The following is a 20,165-nucleotide window of genomic DNA, read 5'->3' on the forward strand; positions in this document are numbered from 1 at the left end:
AAAAAAAGAATGTATTTGACTCGTCTTCCTCTTGACTGTAGCTCTTGAGGTTAAAAAAAATGTGACTCTGCTGAGGTGTAGGGTCTTGATCCCAAGTACATAGAAATCCTGTCCATGTGGCAACTCATGCCGAAGAACTTAACCAGATTAGTTTGTACCTAAGTCGTTGTCTCCCTTTATAGCTCTTTATGTTTCACTTTCTTTAGTAAATCTACAATGGTAGCAGAATTCAACAAAACAATTTCAACTGAGATTGCAAAAATGGTAAAAATTTGTGTAGATTTCTTGGGAAAGTTAGACTCTATTCAAATGATTAAAGCTACAGTGCATGGGAAGGGTATGAATTAGAGAGAAGTCGCCAAATTGACTTTTTTGATCAGATAATGTGTAGAGTGAAGGGGTGAAATGTGAAATGATTAATTAAGAGTCTTGCAGAAAGTGCTTTATCTTTTGAAGAAGTTCCTATATCATATTTGTAGCTAGACATCTATGGTAGTTAAATAAGTTACTTGAATCTAGTTTAAATCAATCTGTAATGATTGCTGTGATTTTTATAAATTAGTGCTGTTTTTTAAGTAAGAATGATTAGTTTGAGTACCACCTTTTTAGACTCCCATTTTGATTGACCCCTTGGATATTTGAACCTTGAAAATGACTATAATTATCATCTTTTCTCAGGAATTCAGTCTTGGGGTAGAAACAAGCCAATAGGAAGCCCAGTGTTCTAGGGAATGGGGTCAGATTTTTCCTATCCTTAGATCTAGTATATGACTACATGTCTCAGTACTAGATAGTGGTTCAGGTCGAGGTGCTAATGTCCCTGTAAATCCCACAGCAGATACTATACATTACAATATGATAAATGATAGAACTGGAAGGAACCTTAAAATCATTGATACCAAACCATTTCAGAGAGAGAGAGAGAGAGAGAGAGAGAGAGAGAGAGAGAGAGAGAGAGAGAAAGGAGGAAGGAAGGAAGAAAGGAAGGAATGAAGGAAGGAAAGAAGGAAGAAAGGAATAAAGGTAGTAAGGGGGTCGAGGGTCTCTCTGCTATCCCTGAGGCAGAACTTTCTTGCTTTGCTTAACCTAAGATCTAGGTCACAGTCTGAGGTCCCAGTTTCAGGAAAAGGAGCAGAGGCACAACAGAGTTCACTGCCTGCAGTGGAGTAGAGACCCTTCTTATGGTAACAGGGTAGAGGGGTGTGCTTGTGGTCATCCACAGACTAGGGTCTAGGCCAGGAGAGAAGTTCAGAGCATTTTCTAAGACCTTAGAGGAATTGAGAATTAAATAACTGCAAATCCCTTCAAAAACTTGGGAGTGTGCCTTCTGCCTGGAAAGCAGACCCCCATCTTAACAAAGAATGAAAATCAGGTCATAGGCTGGGGAAATGAGCAAACAACAGAAGAAAAAATCCAACCATAGACAGTTATTTTGGTCTTTTGGGGGACCGAAAAACATACTGTGAACATAACAAAGTCAAAGCTTCTGAATCCAAATCCTCCAAGAAAAATATGATATGAATTTTCTCAGGCTATGGAAGAGAAATGAGAACAATAAGATAAAATCATGGAACCTAAGTCATACAAGTGGATGGAAATTAAAAATAAATAAATAAATAAGAACAATTAAGAAAAAAAACCTAAGTCACTAATTTGGAGGAGATACCAAAAATACTGAAAAGAGTAGTATCTTTTTTTTCAAGGTAAATGTGGTTAAGTGGCTTGCCAAAGGCCACACAGCTAGGTAATTATTAAGTGTCTTAGGCCCGACTTGAACCCAGGTACTCCTAACTCCAGGACCAGTGCTCTATCCACTGTGCCACTTAGCCACCCCAAAAGCAGTATCTTAAAAATCAGTTTGGGTCATATGGGAAAAAAAACAAATCAAAAGGTCAATGAGGAGAAGAATGCCTTAAAAAGCAGAATTGGCCAAATGGAAAAGGAGATACAAAAGCTCTCCTGAAGAAAATAATGCCTTAAAATGTAGAATGAAACTGAGGGAAGTTGTTGACTTTGGGAGAAGTCAGAAAAACAATAAAATAAAACCAAAAGAGTGAAAAACTAGAAGAAAATGTGAAATATCTCATTGGAAAAATGACCTAGAAGACAGATCAAGAAGAGATAATTTAAAAATTAATGATTTAACTGAAAGTTATGATAAGAAGAAAGAGCCTAGATTTCATTTTTTCAAGAAAATTTCCAGGAAAACCTGATATCTTAGAAGCAGATGGTAAAACAGAAATTTAAAGAACCCACCAATCACCTCCTGAGAGACATTCCAAAATAGAAATTGCCAGGAATATTATAGCCAAATTTCAAAACTCCAAAATCAATAGAAAATATTATAAGCAGTCCTAAAAGAAACAATTCAAATATCATGTAGCGACATTCAAGATAACACAGGATTTAGCAATGTCTATATTAAGGGTTCATAGGGCTTGAAATATGATGTTTTGCAAGCCAAAAGAAATTGGATGTCAAGAATCAACTCTTCAGAAAATCTGAATGTTGTCTTTTAGGGGAAAAGATGGACAATCAATGAAATATAGGAGACCTTAAAACGTTCCTGATGAAAACTAGATCTGAACAGTAAGTTTGAATTTCAAGCATAGGACTTAGGTGAAGCATGGAGAGGAGTGGATAGGAAGGGAAAATTATGAGGGCTAAGAGGGCTAATGATGTTGAACCGGGTGTATTCCTTCATGGGAAGATGATAACAATAACTCATATAAACCTCATTTATTAGGGCAGTTAGAAGGAGGGAAAATGAGGGAGTCTTATTCTTATAGGAAGCTGCTCAGAAAGAGAATAACACACATACACACACACACACACACACACACACACACACACACACACACTAAATTGGGTTTAGAAATTTCATCTTACCCTAGAGGAAAACAGGAGAGGAAAAGGATGGGAGAAAGGGGACAAGGGAGAAGAGGAGGAGTGTAGATGATAGAAGAGAGTGAAGATAATTTTGGTAAAGGGTAGTCAAATGCTGCATAATTTTGAGGAGGGCCAGGATGAAAGGAGATAGAGGATAGAATAAATGAAGGGGAGATAGGATGGAGGGAAATACAACTATCAATAGCAACTGTGGGAAAGAATATAGAAGCAGTTTCTCTGATGGACTTATGATAAAAAAAAAGCTATCCATACAAAGACAGAGTTGCTGGAGTCTGAATACAGACTGAAGCATACTATTTTCTCTATTTTTCTTGAGGTTTCTCTTTCAGCTGTATACAAAAAAACTGCTTTAAAATAATCTAACCTTTAATGAATTAAATACAAAAATTTTTGATTCCATCATCAACCATTACAGACAGGAGAAAATTGACCATATGCAAAGTGCTACATTTAACCATGACACATAAGAGAAAAGAAAAAGGGAGGCTAAGGTTAAAAAGTCATCCTCTTCCTAAAGCATTTCTGTGTTACATTTTAACATTTCCAATCAACATGGAAAAACGTGACTTTTATTCTAGAATTTCTCATAATATAATATACAACAAAAGCAAAATAAGATCAGCAACATAATATTCTATATTTCTATATCACTTTATCATTTGCAAAGTATTTTTGCAACTTTTACATTTGTTTTGATCCTCACTAACTGTATCACATTGGAATTTAGAACAAGAATGAAAAAAAATGTGCTTTCCTTCATTCATTTGTTCAATCATTTAATAGCCACTTATAAAGCACATATACACTGTGTGAAGGGATAAAAGTACAATGACAAAACTGAAATGAAACCCTGACCTTGAATAGTTTATATTCTACAAAAGCAGAGTGTCAAATGATTCCTTAGGGTTTGGGGGGGGGAAGTTACAAGTTATTCATTTATGTATACATATATATGTATATATATATGTATATATATATATATATATGTGTGTGTGTATGTATATATGTATGTGTACATGTATACAATGAGCATAAATGTATAATATAATATATATTATATGTGTGTGTGTATGTATACACACACATGGTTTTAAAAGTTTGCCTGGAAAAAAGCAAGATTAAGTGATTCATCCGAGGTCAATGCCTTATCATTTTGAAGCATTGGGAAGAGTATTATTGTCATCTTAACCAATCTGAGAGTTGTGAAGCGGTGCCTCATAGTTTAATTTGAATTTCTCTAATCAGTAATAGTTAGGAACATTTTTCTTATGATAATATATAGCTTTAATTTCTTCATTAGAAAACTGCATATTCATATTCTTCCATTTCTCAACTGGGGACCAAATGGGTTCTAAAAGGACCAAAGAAAAGGAAGAACAAATTATTGCTGGAGAAAAAGAGTTGATAGTTAATACCTTCTACCTTCTCAAAGATTCTGCACTGATCTTTAAGGTTAGCCATGCTGAGGCATCAGAAATAGTAGTAATAGCTCAATCCTGCATGTGCTGCTGCTAATCACCACTAAAATCTGGGACCCAATGCTCTTTCCACTGTTTATATCTCCAGAGCATTTAGTGAATCAGAGTCTGTTCCAGGCTGAAACCCAGAAAGTAATGTTAAAGTCTTGGGTGAGTAGCAGAGTGGGAAAATGGAACAGGCATAGAAGCACAACTGGAAAGCTGGCATTGGGGAAGATGACAGCTAGGTGTAAGTAAGAACTTATTGCTGCCCCCCACCCAGGACAGGGAAATGTTTTTTTTTTCCTAAAGGAAAAAGTGTTTTCTTGTCCTAGTTCCAGTTCAGATTCCAACAACAGTTAAAGTGGATTATTTCTGTACAAACAATTTTCTTTGCAATGACAATGGGTGACCATATTGGAACTCTAACATTCCAGTCTTCTATTATGCTATGTGAAGAGATGGAAATGATCCTGGAAAAATAAACTGGAATGAACAGCTAGACCAAACTATGTATATACAAAAGAAGTCCACGATGGAGGTGATATCAATTTGAGGGCATTGAAAGAAACATTCTGAATATCTTTAAAATTATATTTACATATAAAGTCACGGGAACATTACTTGACTAATAATATGAATACATAAAGAATTTTTGAGCACATAACAAATAATATAACTTTAACTGGGAATGAAGATTAGCAACCCAGTAGAAAATCCTTATGTAAGAAGTGGAAACTGATTTGTACTTTGAAATAAAGTGGGAATGCCCTGAGGCAAAGGTGAAGTAATATCACATCTTATACATTAGGGTGAGGTTTGGGATGTGCAACATATGAGAAACAATTAGTGTGATTATTAGACAGGAATAGAGAGCTCATGAAAAAATTTAAAAATGAAAAAATCATTATAAGTAGGAGTCAGATTATGAGATTCTTTTATGTATGTTTTCATAAAGGAATTATAGATTTATTTGAGATTTCTGAATGCAGGAGATGAATCAGATCTGTTATAGCAATACCAATTTGTTAAATATGTGGGGGATGGATTAGAAAAAGGAAAAACAACATAGAGAAATCAAGTAGCAGCTAATTAATTGCAATAGTCCAATAATGAGATTATCAGAACCTAAATCATACTAGAGTCTATGTGGGTGGCAAAAAAGGGAATAACTGTGAAAGACATAGAGATAACATTAACAAGACTTGGCAACAGATGGGTAATTTAGATTGAAAGAGAGGGAAGAGTTGAATTACTCGAAGAATAAATATCTATCTATATATAGTTATGTCTGTATATATATTAAATATATAGACATATATATGTGTGTTTTGATAAAATTTTGAATTCTACATTATTCTCCTACCCTTCCTTCTCCCCCCTTCCCAAGAGTAGAAGTGATCTGATATAAGATGTAAAATTTTGATAAACATTTCCATACTAGTCAAGTTGTGAAAGAAGAATCAAACAAAAGAGAAAAAAGAAACAAAAGATAGAATAATAATTCAAAGTCAAAATATTATGTTTTAGTTCATCTTCAGATTCCATATTTTTTCTCTGGATATGGAGGGCATTTTCCATCACAAATACTTTGGAATTGTCTTTGATCATTGCTTGCTGAGAACACTTAGGAAACAGTTTATGTAAAACTTTTCAGGTTGAAACTTGCTTGCTCATGATTTTTTTTTTAGGATTTTGCAAGGCAAATAGGGTTAAGTGGCTTGCCAAAGGCCACACAGCTAGGTAATTATTAAGTGTCTGAGACCGGATTTGAACCCAGGTACTCCTGATTCCAGGGCTGGTGCTTTATCCACTTCGCCACCTAGCCGCCTCTTGCTCATGATTTCTTACACAACAATAGTATTCCATCACATTCATATGTCACAACTTGTTCAGCCGTTCCCCAACTGATGGGTATCCCTTAATCTTCCAATTCTTTGCTCCCACAGAAAGAACTGCCATAAATATTCTTTTTTTTTTTTGGTACATGCAGGTCCTCTCTCTTTTTGTATAAACTCATTGGGATATACACCTGGACCAAAAGACATGCACTATACAAAGGTTTATAGCCCTTTGGGAATAATTCCAAATTTTTCTCCAGAATCATTGGATCAAATCACAATTTTACCAACATTGAATTAGATCAGTTTGCCCAAATCCCCTATAACTTTTAACATGTATTTTTATATTATATTAACCAATCTGATAGGAATGAGGTGCTACCTCAAAGTTCATTTAAATTGCATTTCTTTAATCAATAGTGATTTAAAACATTTTTTCATATAACTAAAGGTAGTTCTAATTTCTTCATCTGAAAACTACTTCACTTAACAATTGGGCTGTTTGTATTTTCAAGTTAAAACTATATTAATTTTAAAACAATAATTTCTGATGAAAAAAATGTCTTTTATGACTAAATATTCAATAAATATCTGCTTTAAAAAATGAAATGAAATTCCTAATGAAATATTCTGTGAAACTAGAACAATGGAAAGATAAATGACCTTCCCCAAATTTTGAGGGAGGAATTAGTTTGAGGGTATATATGATATGTGTTTTAGAGATGCCTATGAAACGTTCAGGTGAAGATTCAGAAAATTGGTTATCTGGGACTAGAACTCAGGAAAGATATTAAGACAGAATATCCCATTTATCTACCTATTCATCTATATTAACAGAGATGCATATATATGTATATATATATATATATATATATATATATGTGTGTGTGTGTGTGTGTGTGTATACACACCTTTGCTAATCATCTACATAGAGATGATTCAAATCTGATGAGATTAACAATTAAAAAACATAAAGAGAAGAGCAACAATCGTCTCTAAGATCAAACAAAATTACTTAGCAACTACAACTAACTGAAAATATATTCATATAAATAATAATCAAGTCATAAAACTTGAGGATTATCAAAGGTATTTTCCATTTATCATAGGATATGTCCATTTCTAACATAGTGATGTCATTTTGGTCCTCTTTGAAAATAAAAGGCAACAACCAACAGCCCTGCCCAATACAGAGTCTTAGTAAAAGTAGAAATAGCATTCTTTATAAGTTATGAGGTCTTTCAGATTTTGTTGTATCAAGATTCAGAATATTACAAAGACTCTTTACTGAGATCTTCACCATCTCAAAGGAATTTGAACTCACAAACTACTTAAGAAAATTCACTGAGGTTGAAGAATATATAGATTTTTATATGAAGTTGATTCAAAAGTGAATTGAGTTGCTGTGATAGCACCTAAATCTTAGGCAGATAATGCAAGTAGACAATAAACTTGCTTCAAAATTGAACAAAAGGCAGAGTATATACAAGATTGAATATGGGAAATTGTGTAGTACTCAAAAACTTCACATTCATCTCTCAAACAAAGGGAAATATTAAATTAAGATTCTTCCATGATTGTCATCACCATCATCATCATCATCACCATCATCATCATCACCACCACCATCATCATCATCATCATCATCATCATCATCATCATCATCATCATCATCATCATCATCATAGCATTTACATAGAACTTTATGATTTGGAAAGTTTTTCTTTTTTTTCCATTTTATTGTGTTTTTATTTAGCTGTGGCTTACAAATACATTGGCATAGATCACTTTTTTGTTTGTTTTGTTTTTTTATTTTTAAAATTTATTTTTATTCTCATTTTGTACAAATGTTTTTCTTTACATTAATAAAATATACTTGTTTAAAAGTAAACAAAATACCCCTCCCCCCATGAATATAGATAGACTTGCTTGGCCAAAAAAGTAAAGGGGGAGAAAAAAAATTAAAATTAAAAAAAAATAATAGTAATAATTGTAGGTATGGCCAGGTGGTGCAATGGAAGAAGCACCTGCCCTGGAGCCAAGAGCACCCGAGTCCATATTCAGCCTCTTAAACTCAATAATCACCCAGCCATGTGACATGCAAGCCACCCGATCCCCACTGCCCTGCAAAAAACAAAAAAGAAGAAAAAAAAAGACCCAAAATAAAATAAAATAGTAATAATAGTAGGGGTGGCTGGGTGGCAGACAGAGCATTGGCCCTTGAGCCAGGAGCACCTGGGTCCCAATCTGGCCCCAGACACCCAACGATCACCCTGCTATGTGGCCCCAGGCAGGCCACCCAGCCCCACTTGCCCTGCACCCTCCCCCAAATAATAATAACAAAAAATGTGTTTCAGTCTTTGTTCCAACACCATCAACTCTGTCATGAGTGGATCACATTCTTTATAAGTCCATCACAAAAGTTACTTCCATATTTTTCCAACGTTGCCATTGCTGATCGCAACTCCCTCCTTTCTTATTTCTCCACTACCATGTACTATATTTTCTCTCTCCTTTCACTCTGACTCTGCTGTAGGGTTGCTGAGTGGCGCAGCAGCCAGATCCCTGGTCCTGGGGCCAAGAAGCCCTGAGCCCCCATACCATCCCTTAGGCCCAGAATCCACCTGGCCCTATGGTCCTGGGCAGGCCATCCAATCCAAGCCCCTTGCAAGAAGTAAAAAAAGAAAATGTGTTATATCTGACCACTGTCCCCCCATGGTCCATCCTCTCCTCCTTTATTCACATCCCCACCCCTTCCCCCTGCTCCCCCCCTCCTTCTTACTCCAGTTGTCTATACCCCATTGAGTATATTTTCTGTTTCCTCTCCTAGCCATCCCTGATGAGATCAAAGGTTCCCTCATTCCCCCTTGCCTCGCCTCTTCCATATCATTACAATAGCTCATTGTAATAAAAAAAAATCTTATTATGTGAAATAGCTTGGACTATTCCCCATCTCCTTTTTCTTTCTCCCATTCCATTTCCCTTTTTTTTCTTATTGACTCCATTTTTATACCATATTTTATCTTCGAATTCAGCTTTCTCCTGTGCTTCAACTATAAAAGCTCCCTCTACCTTCTCTATTAACTGAGATGGTTCATAGGAATATTATCAGTATCATTTTTCTATACATGCAGTTCATCCTCATTAAGTCCCTCATATTTCCCCCCTCTCCTCCAATCTCCATGATTCACCTGAGTCCTGTATCTGAAGATCCAACCTTCTGTTCAGCTCTGGCCATTCCAAAAGGAACCTTTGAAATTCCCTGGTTCATTGAAAGTCCATCTTTTTTCCTGGAAGAGGACATTCAGCCTTGCTAGGTAGTTCATTCTTGGCTGCATTCTAAGCTTTTTTGCCTTCCGGTATATTGTATTCCAAGCCCTAAGAGCTTCCAATGTAGCTGCTGCTAAGTCCTGTGTGATCCTGACTGCAGCTCCACGATATTTGAACTGTGTCCTTCTGGCTGATTGTAATATTTTCTCTTTGACTTGGGAGTTCTGGAACTTGGCTATAATATTCCTGGGGGTTGGTTTTTTGGGATCTCTTTCTCCGGGGGATCGGTGGATTCTCTCCATTTCTATTTTGCCCTCTGCTTCTAGAATATCAGGGCGATTTTCCTGTAGTAATTCTTTGAAAATGATGTCAAGGCTCTTTTCCTGATCATGACTTTCAGGTATTCCAATAATTTTCAAATTATCTTTCCTAAGTCTGTTTTTCATATCAGTTGTTTTTTCAATGAGATATTTCACATTTTCTTCTAATTTTTCATTTTTTTTGGTTTTGAAGTATTGATTCCTGATTTCTGGTAAATTCATCAATCTCCCTGAATTCTATTCTTTGTCTGAAGGATTTATTCTCCTCAGAGAATTTTCTTATCTCTTTTTCCATCTGGCCAATTTTGCTTTTTAAAACATTCTTCTCCTCAATAACTTTTTGCACTGTTTTATCCATTTGACCTAAGCTGGTTTTTAGCATGCTATTTTCTTCAGCATTTTTTTGGATTTCCTTGACTAAGCTGTTGACTTCATTTTCATGTTTTTCCTGCATCTCTCTCCTTTCTTTTCCCAGTTTTTCTTCCAACTCCCTCATTTGATTTTCAAAGTCTTTTTTGAGCTCTGTCATAGCCTGAGCCCAATTTCTGTTTTTCTTGGAGTCTTTAGATGCAGGAGCTTGTGCTTCCTCATCTTCAGACTGAGTATTTTGATCCTTCTTGGGCTCATTTGCAAAATATTTCTCAATGGTCTTCCTCTTGTTTCTTTGTTCATTTTCCCAGCCTAAGCCTGTTTTTTTGGGGTGCTTCCTGAGCTTTTGGGACACTCCCACAAGGGTCTCAGTGTGTGAGGCTCTGTCCTCTCTCCTGGTCTGTGAATGACCATAAACGCCCCCCTCTGCCATGGGGCTGAGGTGGGGGGGCCCTGCTGTTCTATGGGGGCGGGGGGCCTAGACTGGGATCAGGATCTGAATGTGGTCAGAGCCCCAGAGTCCTGTTCCAGAGGCAGAGGACAGAGCTTGGCAGTCTCTCTCTCTTCACTCCCCTCCCTCAGCTCAATGGGCTCATGCCCTGGGGGCTCCTGCTTACCGGCTCCGCCTGCTTCTGTTTCGGGGTCTGGGCTGCTGAAAGACCAGGCTGCTGGCTGTGTGCCCTGAGGGCTGGACTCCATGTGCTCACTCTGGCAGAGGCCCCCCGCTGTTCCCCCACTTTGTGCCAGGTGTTCCCTGGGGTGCAGCTCAGGAGACTCCCCCGCTGCTGTGAGCCGTGGCTCCCAACGCCCTGGGGCTGCCTCCGGGAGGCTGAAGTTCTTTGGCTCTGGCGGGCCACCCCTCTGGTGGGCCACCCCTCCAAACCCGGGAACGATCCTTTCTGCTCTTTTCCAGGTTGCCTTGAGTAGGAGAACTGCCTCACTGGGTCCCTTTGTGGGTTCTGTCTCTCGAAAGTTTAGTTAGAGTCCTTAGCTTATGAGTTTTTATCAGAGAGTTCCTAAGACTGGATCCCTTCATGTCTCCATCTTGGCTCTGCCCCCCAGTTGCCATCTTGGCTCCGCCCCCCGAAAGTTTTTCATATGTTATCTCATGTTTAAGAATGAGAGAGAAATTCAGTCTCTAAATCTAGAGTGTACGTTATTCAAAGGCAATGGATAGACACATCATAGACAAAATCATATAAGATATTTTGAGTGAAAATCTGCTGTAAGAAGTGACCCAATAATACCCAGAAATTTATATAATGCTTTATAATTTTCAAATTATTTTGCATAATATTATTTCATTTTAACATATAATTCTGTAAGGCATTGCATGTTAGAAACACTGAATGACATTTCAATTCAATTCAATAAAAAAATTATTAAGCCCTATACTATGTGCCAGTCCCTGTCACCCAGTCCTAATACCTTCATTTTACAAATGAGGAAACAGAAACCTTGGGAGAGACCTCTGAATTGCCTGTGGTCACAAAGGAAAGAAATGTCAGAGATCAAATTAAAATCCAGGTACTCTGACATTACGTTCAATTATCTTTTTCTGTAACATATCTTGAATTATCCTTTCCACATTTTGGGGGATTAGTGGTGTGGCACCCCATTATCTAGAAATTTGTGTAAAATTCTTTGCCTCTCTTTTCACACCAGAGAAATCTCATTTTTTACATTGGTTACTAACAGCTAGGTTGCACAGTGGATAGAGCACTGGCTTTGAAGTTAAGAGGCCAGGATTTGGAATCTGGTCTCAGATACTTGCACTTACTAGTTGTGTGAATGTGGACAAGTCACTTGACCCTGACTGCTTCATATCCAGTGTCATTATCTAACTATACTGATTTCTATCTGGCCATTGGATCTAGATGGGTCTGGAGGAGAAAAAGAGGCTGGTGACTTTGCTCAGCATCCCCTCATTCAAATCCAATTCATTTGCTTGTCATGGCATCACTTCTTGATATCATGGTCTTCAACAATGAAATACAAATATCACGTTATCTTCTTGTAACAACTGAGTTAAGTATTTGGTAATAAAAGTTTCTAAACTTTTTACCTGTATCATCTGTTTGCTTTCACATGCTAATAGCAGATTCCATAAAATTCTCCAAAATTCCTATTTAATATTTTTTGTGTCAATCTGGAATACATAGAAACCATGATGGAAATAAAAAATCACCGTTTTACAGAAAAATTATCTAGGTGTCACAGAAGCCAAGTTCTGAATAAGAAAGTTAAACAGCATCAAAAATTTAAGTCTAATTCTTTCCTGACTCCAAATCAAATTCTTTCTTGACACCATTGGTTTCATTATACTATACTTATACCGAATTATGATGCTTAGGAGATATATGACCATAAAAGAGGGTAATCTAGTCAGGAAACAAAGGAGATAAAGGGAGAGTAGATGAACATTTTGATCTTTGAACTATACCCTGCTGATATTTTTTTTTTGGAAGGCAATGGGTTTAAGTGGCTTGCCCAAGGCCACACAGCTAGGGAATTATTAAGTGTCTGAGGCTAGATTCGAAGTCAGGGATTTCTGACTCCAGTGCTCTATCCACTGCACCACCTAGCTGCCCCAATATTTTTTAAAAGAATAAAAGTTCCTAGGAGACTAGAGCAAGTTGAATAGATTTCCCATGGACATGAATAAAAATGTGCAGGATCCAACAGAACAGATGAATTATTAAAGATCTGACTGGGGGAAGCAAGCTTTATATCACAATCTAGATGTATATAAATTTTAGGAAGATGACATATCTGCCAGTTTGATGTGGTATTTTTCCATATTGTTTACTCTATGAGTCATCACCCAATTTGACCTGCTGTAGGTATGGTTAAGCCAGCAACATCTTAAAATAAATTAAGTGTTCAGATGAAATGAGGCAGAGTGCTGAACAATTAACAAAAAAGATGTGCTTCACTTTTAACAGTAAAAATATGCAACAAGGATACAATGGCACTTATCCATCTGGCAAGTTGTCTGCTTAGTCAGTCATCAGTGTATAAAGACTTGTGTGATGTTATACCCCCCAATGAGAGGTCATGACTACACAAAGTTGGGACCTTCTATTCCCCCAAACCATTAAATTCTTCAGGAAAATTAAAGTCAATCAGTTGGGCAGGGGCAGGAAAGTTGTGTAAAGGAAATTAAGTCACAAAATTACAATCACATTCTTGGAGTCTCTTTATATCTACAAATTTTCCTTAATGTAATGAAGATTATAAATTGGAGACTTCTTTCTCCTCAGAAGTGTTAGATTTATTTTCTCTGGAACAAATGACACTTAATTTTAGTGTTTTCAGATTTCTTCAGTTTCCCTTTTTCCCTCTATGTCACTGTCTTGATCTTAATTTTTATCCTCCCTTTCCTCAGAATCCTTTTTTATTATGCTTTCTTTAAAAGATTTTTTTTATTCCTTCTGTCTAAGAACTGGTTCTCTCTAAGAAGTTTAATGTAAAAAAAAGTGGAAGTATTTCATATTTTGTTAACTTACTGAGTGAGGAAAGGGACTTATTAACATTCAGCACATTCCCATTTATTGAGCCCGAGTCAAAAGATTCTTCCAGTTTTTAAGGTTCCTGGTATGTTAGGTTGAGAAATGACAGTCATTAGGTACTTCTCTATGAGCTTGCACTGTTATAATGGGGTGGGAAAGGGGAATGATTCCTAGTTTCATGATCATTGAAAAATAAGGGCTTTGAAAAATCTCCCTAATTTCACTTCAAACAATGTGTCAAGACCTTCAAGTTTTCTCAGGCTTGACTAGACCTTGGACTAGATAGGAGATTTGATCCTCCAACTACTAATGCAAATATCCCCTAAATTTTACATGATGTGACTGATCATCCAGGCATGTCCCTAATCAATTACTGGACACAATCAGAAGACAATCAATCAGTCAATAAGTCAAAAAGTGTATTAAGTACCTACTATGGACCAAGCACTAAGATTAGCACTGAGTATACAAAGAAAGGTAAAAATCAGTCCCCACAACTGTGGAGCTAACAAGAGGAACATCAGTCAGTATGTGAACAAACATTTATTGAGAGCTAATTGCATTCCAGACATTTGTTAAGCAATGGGAATAGGAAGAAAAAAACCAAAAACAACTCCTTTCCTCAAGGAGCAGAGAATAATAGAGAAAAGCTGATTTTAGTTGAAATCAAGAGAAAATCAGTTTGAATCCTTTCATTGGCATTAACTTGTTATGCGGTAGGCCATTACTTTTCTAAGTCCCAATTCCCTTATTTGAAAATTTAGGGTAATATTATCTACAGAGTTGATATGAGGATTAACTGGTATAATTAGCATATACTATGTAAATCTCTGCTTTAATTATGAAGGTGATTAAAATTTGGGTGAGCGTGAAGAGTTGATTCCCACAGATTCTAGTATCTATCTTCCTAAAACTTTACCTTGTACTTATTTTGTAAATATTCATGTGAATGCTCTCTCTCCCCAATAAATGTAAGTTCCCTGAGGGCAGACCTGTCTCATTTTCATTTTTGTATCTCAAGCATAGTTTCTGCCATGCCATAGACATTTAAAAAATGTTCATTGGTTGCTCCAAGGAAGGAAGGATAGGAAAAGTATATAAAAGCACAGAGCTGTCAGAATCATTTTTATTCAATCACACACACACACACACACACACACACACATATATTCTTTTCAAAATTCAATTTCATATTTTTCTTTTAGATCTAACCACATTTGAAGTTTCCACCCCTAAGAACACATATCTTTAGTCATTTGCACAAAGTTGTGATATGAGAACAAATTCCTACCTCTTCATCAAAGGAAATCATAACAGAGAATTTTTAAATGAAGAGAACTGCAGATTCCATCAGCTACTTCCTTGTTTAGTTACTTTTATAATGTGAAAGGGAGCTTTGTCTGGTAAAAAAATAACATGATACCTAAAAATCTATAAATTATCCAATGATTCTGAATGTCAGAGCCTGTGACCAGCCATGGATTCATTATTTGTTCATCATTAATCACTGGCACATTCCTTTGTATTCAGACAACTGACAGTATTATGAGGCACACAATATGTTCTATATTCAAATACTTAGGAATGTATGAGATCCCATATTATTATCTGAGGTTAAGGAAGCATGACTGAGCATACAAAAATCACTAGTTTTTATTAAATGGGCATATTAGTCATATTTACTCCCTTCCAACATCCTCTTCTTATGCATCATTGTGGCATTCAGGTAACTTTGGAATCTCAAAGGACCTTTAAGTGAAGTATAAGTTCTGACAGATCTTACAAAGATGGAAAAGCTGCAAAAAATAGTCCTAGGGATGAAATATATGTCTTGGCCAAAGACCAACTTTTTAAAATTCTTTCTGCCCAGGGTCCCTCCTATTCCCTATTTATATACACACACAAACCATTTTCTTCACACTCATACTCTATGTGAAATTTTTGTCTTCCATTTCCATATTATAGTGTGAGAGGGTGGGGAAGAGAGAGAGAGGAAATTATAAATATGTCACATAGGATTGAATACTGGTTCTACTGTTTACTATGGGTCTTGGGCAAGATAATTGACCTAGGTTTTCTTAGCTGTAACTAAAGGCATTGAATGATATAAAAGGAGAGGGACACATGAATATCACAAAGAATTATATCTCTTATTCTTTTTACAGCTAGGTAACATAGTGGTCAGAATTCTGAGGCTGGAACTTGGAAGACTGAGTTTTCTAACCTTCAATATTGTATTCCATAGCTTCTATATCCTTCCAAACCAAGTAAAGGCAACCATAAACAGATGTCCAGAGGGAATAATATATTCCAGTTTACTCAAACTAAGCAGCATGTTAAATCCTCCTAATTAAACTAAATCCAGGTTGACCAGCTTATTATTCCCCAATCCAAGATCTCTGGTAGAAGACAGGCTTGGCAAGTGTAACTAAACCAACTCCTTGTAGAATAATGGTCAAAGTGGGGAAAGTGGGCTTCATTTGCACATCAGGTTAAACTTTCTTTATCATTCCATCAAAGTGATGATATTAGGTCCTACAGAGGGATGACTAGGTCTCTTCTCTATTCCTTTTTTCCTTCCTTCCTTCCTTCCTTCCTTCCTTCCTTCCTTCCTTCCTTCCTTCCTTCCTTCCTCCTTTCCTTTCTTCTTTCCTTTCCTCTGGTTTTCTCTTGAATCCCCAGATGTCAGTTCCTCCACTGATCCTAAAGAAAAGTAAATTCTTCTCTAGAAAAGTTTGAGGATTAATAAGGATGATTTAGCCTCAGATATTTACTTTCTCTTTGATCCTCAGGCAAAGCACTGAAGCTTTGTCTCAGCTTCCTCAGTTGCAAAATAGGTGTCTAATAATAGCACTTACCTTCTTCAGTTGCTGTGAGCGTTATAGCATACTATTTATAAAGCACTTAGCATTATCTAAATGCTGTTATTATGATTATTATTTGAATTAATATCTAAATAATAATTAGGATAAATAATTAAGATAGAGACATGGCCTATTATTTCATCGATGAAAGAAAGCGTTGGGAAGGACATTCTCTCTATCAACGTTATTTGGGGCTTTCTGGATGTTATAATTTTAAAAGATTGCCTAGAGTAATGAGATTTGAAGTGACTTGCTCAGCATTGTATAGGCAGTAAATATCAGAGAAAAGATTTGAACCTGTTTTCTTTACTCTGAGCTCAGCTTTCTACCTACTATCCCTTATTGTATCTCTTTTTATAAACCACTATACAAATGTGAATTATTATTATTATTATTATTATTATCATCATCATTATCATTATTCTTCCTTTTGACATAGACCATTGTGATGCTTGAAAAGAAGTGTTAGGGAAACAACCTGTGATGTCAAATCAAATCATCAGTCCTGAACCTTTTCTAGAGAAGGAATTGTACTTTTCATAAAGATCAGAGGAAGAAGAGAGGTCTAAGGCTTCAAGTCAGAGCCAAAGTATAAAGGAGGAGGAATAATGTTCTATAAAGAGCCCTGGAGGGGGGGAGCTAGGTGGTGCAGTGAATAAAGCACCCGGCCCTGGGGTCAGGAGTACCTGAGTTCAAATCGAACCCCAGACATGTAATAATTGCCTAGCCTTGTGGCCTTGGGCAAACCACTTAACCCCATTTGCCTTGCAAAAGCCTAAAAAAAAGCTGTGGGATCTTTACCTTCCCCTTTATCATGCAGTCTCTGAGGCAATTTCTAAAAGTCTTACATACTCAATGGAGGGAAAGGGGAAGAAGAACAAAATAAGGAAGGAAGGGAGGGAGGGAGGGAGGGAAAGAAGGAGGGAGGGAAAGAGGAGGGAGGGAAAGAGGGAGGGAGGAAGGCAGGGAAAGGGAGAACTATTCAATATTTTGTAAGACCTAGAATCATCAGTTTGAATGAAGGATAGCAAAAGGTTAATCTAATATCCCTATGAAGCCCACATTCCCCACTACAACCCTTAAACCACAAAGAGTTGATAGGCTTATGTTTGCCATTTTGGTTATCTATTAAGAATGAGAGACTGGAGAATAGCAAAGGTGGACAGTCTGGACTTGGTTTTATTAGAAATATTTAACATGACGTTGAGTATGAGTAAACTGGAATAAATTGTCCCCCCGGACATCTATTTAAGGCTTTCTGTGCTTTGCTTAGCATGGAAGCATATAGAAGCACTAGAATAGAGTTTTGAAGATTACAGATTTATTTTTAAATTAGGACTTATGAATATATAACCTAAGTCTTGACGGGGATCCTCAATTTCTTGGTTGTTTTTTCTTTTTAAAAACTGTAAACATACTAACTAAACTACCATTAGTATATTTTAATATTAGCAAAATCTCTCCATAGCTATGATTCCTCATTTATTTTAACCATCTTCTTAATATCTGTTTGTTAATATGACCTTCCCAAATGAGGAGTTGTCTTCTGCTACTGAAAGTCAGCAATTTCTCTGCAACTTATTATCTTATTAATTTGACTAGAGCACCAAGCGGTCAAATGTAATAATCAGAATATGAAAAGGGAGAAGGAAACTTGAGGTTCTATAGACAGCTTCCTATCCACAATTCTACACTGCCTTCATTTCTACTTCATCTGTAAATTTCAAAAGCTTTTTATTCCACATAACTAATGGCATTTGTTTAAATCGTTGTTATTAAATTTTTTATAGTCTAATGATACATCTAGGCAACTGAGGGAAACAGTTCTTTAATAATGTTATAGTTTTAGTGCTATGTATTTGATCTCCAGGGATATTTTGAGTTTAATAGTTGTACTTGATGATCTATCTTCTATTAGTTCATAGAAGACAGTGATCTTGTAATGAGTAATTTTAACCACTACCTCATGTATTTGATAGATGTTTAAATAGTTTCTATGATGCTGTGTTGTTATTGCTATCATTTACTCTTCTAATCTGAATTGATTAATAAATTTGGGATCCTTAAGGATTATGCTTAAGCATAATCAATAATAATTTTATTGATAATTAAATTTATGTTAATTCTGACTTTTCATCACAAATGACCTTCTTCTCTGTACATAGCTACATAATTCAATATTTTTAAAATTCTTAAAATTCTTCCTTATCAGAATAATGTTAATTGAGTTCATATGAATGTTATTACAATATAGAAGATATCTGGTTATTATATAGGTACAGTCATCCAAGTTAGCCACATTAAGGCGTTTGTTGGACAATCATGACAATATTGGAAAAGTCCTATAAAATATATATATATGTTGGTCACTTGAGAACCTGCTAAGAATATTCAGACAGACTCATCATCCCATTAGAAATAAACTAGTGAAATCTCCAAGGCCATCATAGCAGGGTTGTCAGTGGAATAAATAAATCAATGGGCATTTTTTGAAGGTTCACTATGAACAAATAGAATAATGGGGATTCAAAGACAAAAGTAACAGTGCTTACTCTCAAGGAGAAACTAACAGGGTGGTTCAAATTTGAAAATAATATTACACACACACACACACACACAAAATGTGTGCAAAATAAATACAATATGACATAGTATGAAAGGACATACTAGGAAAAGTGAGGATCAATGACAATTTTGTACAGAATATACTCCTTGAACTAATCTTCAAAATAAGCCTGGAAGTCTAAGGGGAAAAGTGGGGAGGGAGTACATTCCAGATATGTATTAGCATCAGTGTAAAGTCATGTAGATAAAATTATTTCCTCTTATTAATGTTTTTTATCTTCAAGATAAGAATGATGTTTTTTCATAAAATCAAAGGATCCTAGATCTGGGACTGGAAGGTCCCCAGTTGTAGTCCTCTCCCTTCATTTTACACATGAGTAAACTGAGACCAAAAATAAAAACAAATGGATTTCTGAACATCACACAGAAAATAAGTGGCAGAGACAAAATTTGAATTCATTTTGTAACTCCAACTCCACTGCTCATCTGCTCTATTACCCTGTTCTGTCTTTGTATCTCTACTATTTAGCATAATGCCTTGAAAATTAGCTGGTGATTATTACATGTTTGTCAAATTAAATTGATTATGAGGAACATGAAAAAGGAATTAGTTGAGGTCATAAAACATGATAGTTATTGTGCTGAATTTAGAGTGAGGTAAATTTAGTTTCAAATCTAGAATCTCTAATAATATGGACAGATCTTTGAACCAATATTTAACACTAGTAACTCAGATTGGCCTCCTAAATCATGGGTTTTAATCTGTGATGATATAAGAACCCCCATACTGGGAAATTCCTATTCTGGAAAAAAATTAAATAATATATATGAGGAAACTGAGGCACTAAGAAATATAGATTTTGACAGAAAAACTTTATATAGGCTTTTTATATGTGCAGTCAGTCAAAATATATCTCCTATAATAGTCATACTGTGAAAGAAAATGCAAACAGACAAAATATAAAGAAGAAAGAAAAAATATTCTTTGGTCAGCATGCAACTCCATAAACGCTTTCTCTGGAGATGGGCAGCATTTTTTATCATAAGAATTTCAGAA

Source organism: Macrotis lagotis, chromosome X (assembly GCF_037893015.1).
Source record: "Macrotis lagotis isolate mMagLag1 chromosome X, bilby.v1.9.chrom.fasta, whole genome shotgun sequence".
In the NCBI taxonomy this organism is placed as follows: Eukaryota; Metazoa; Chordata; class Mammalia; order Peramelemorphia; family Peramelidae; genus Macrotis; species Macrotis lagotis.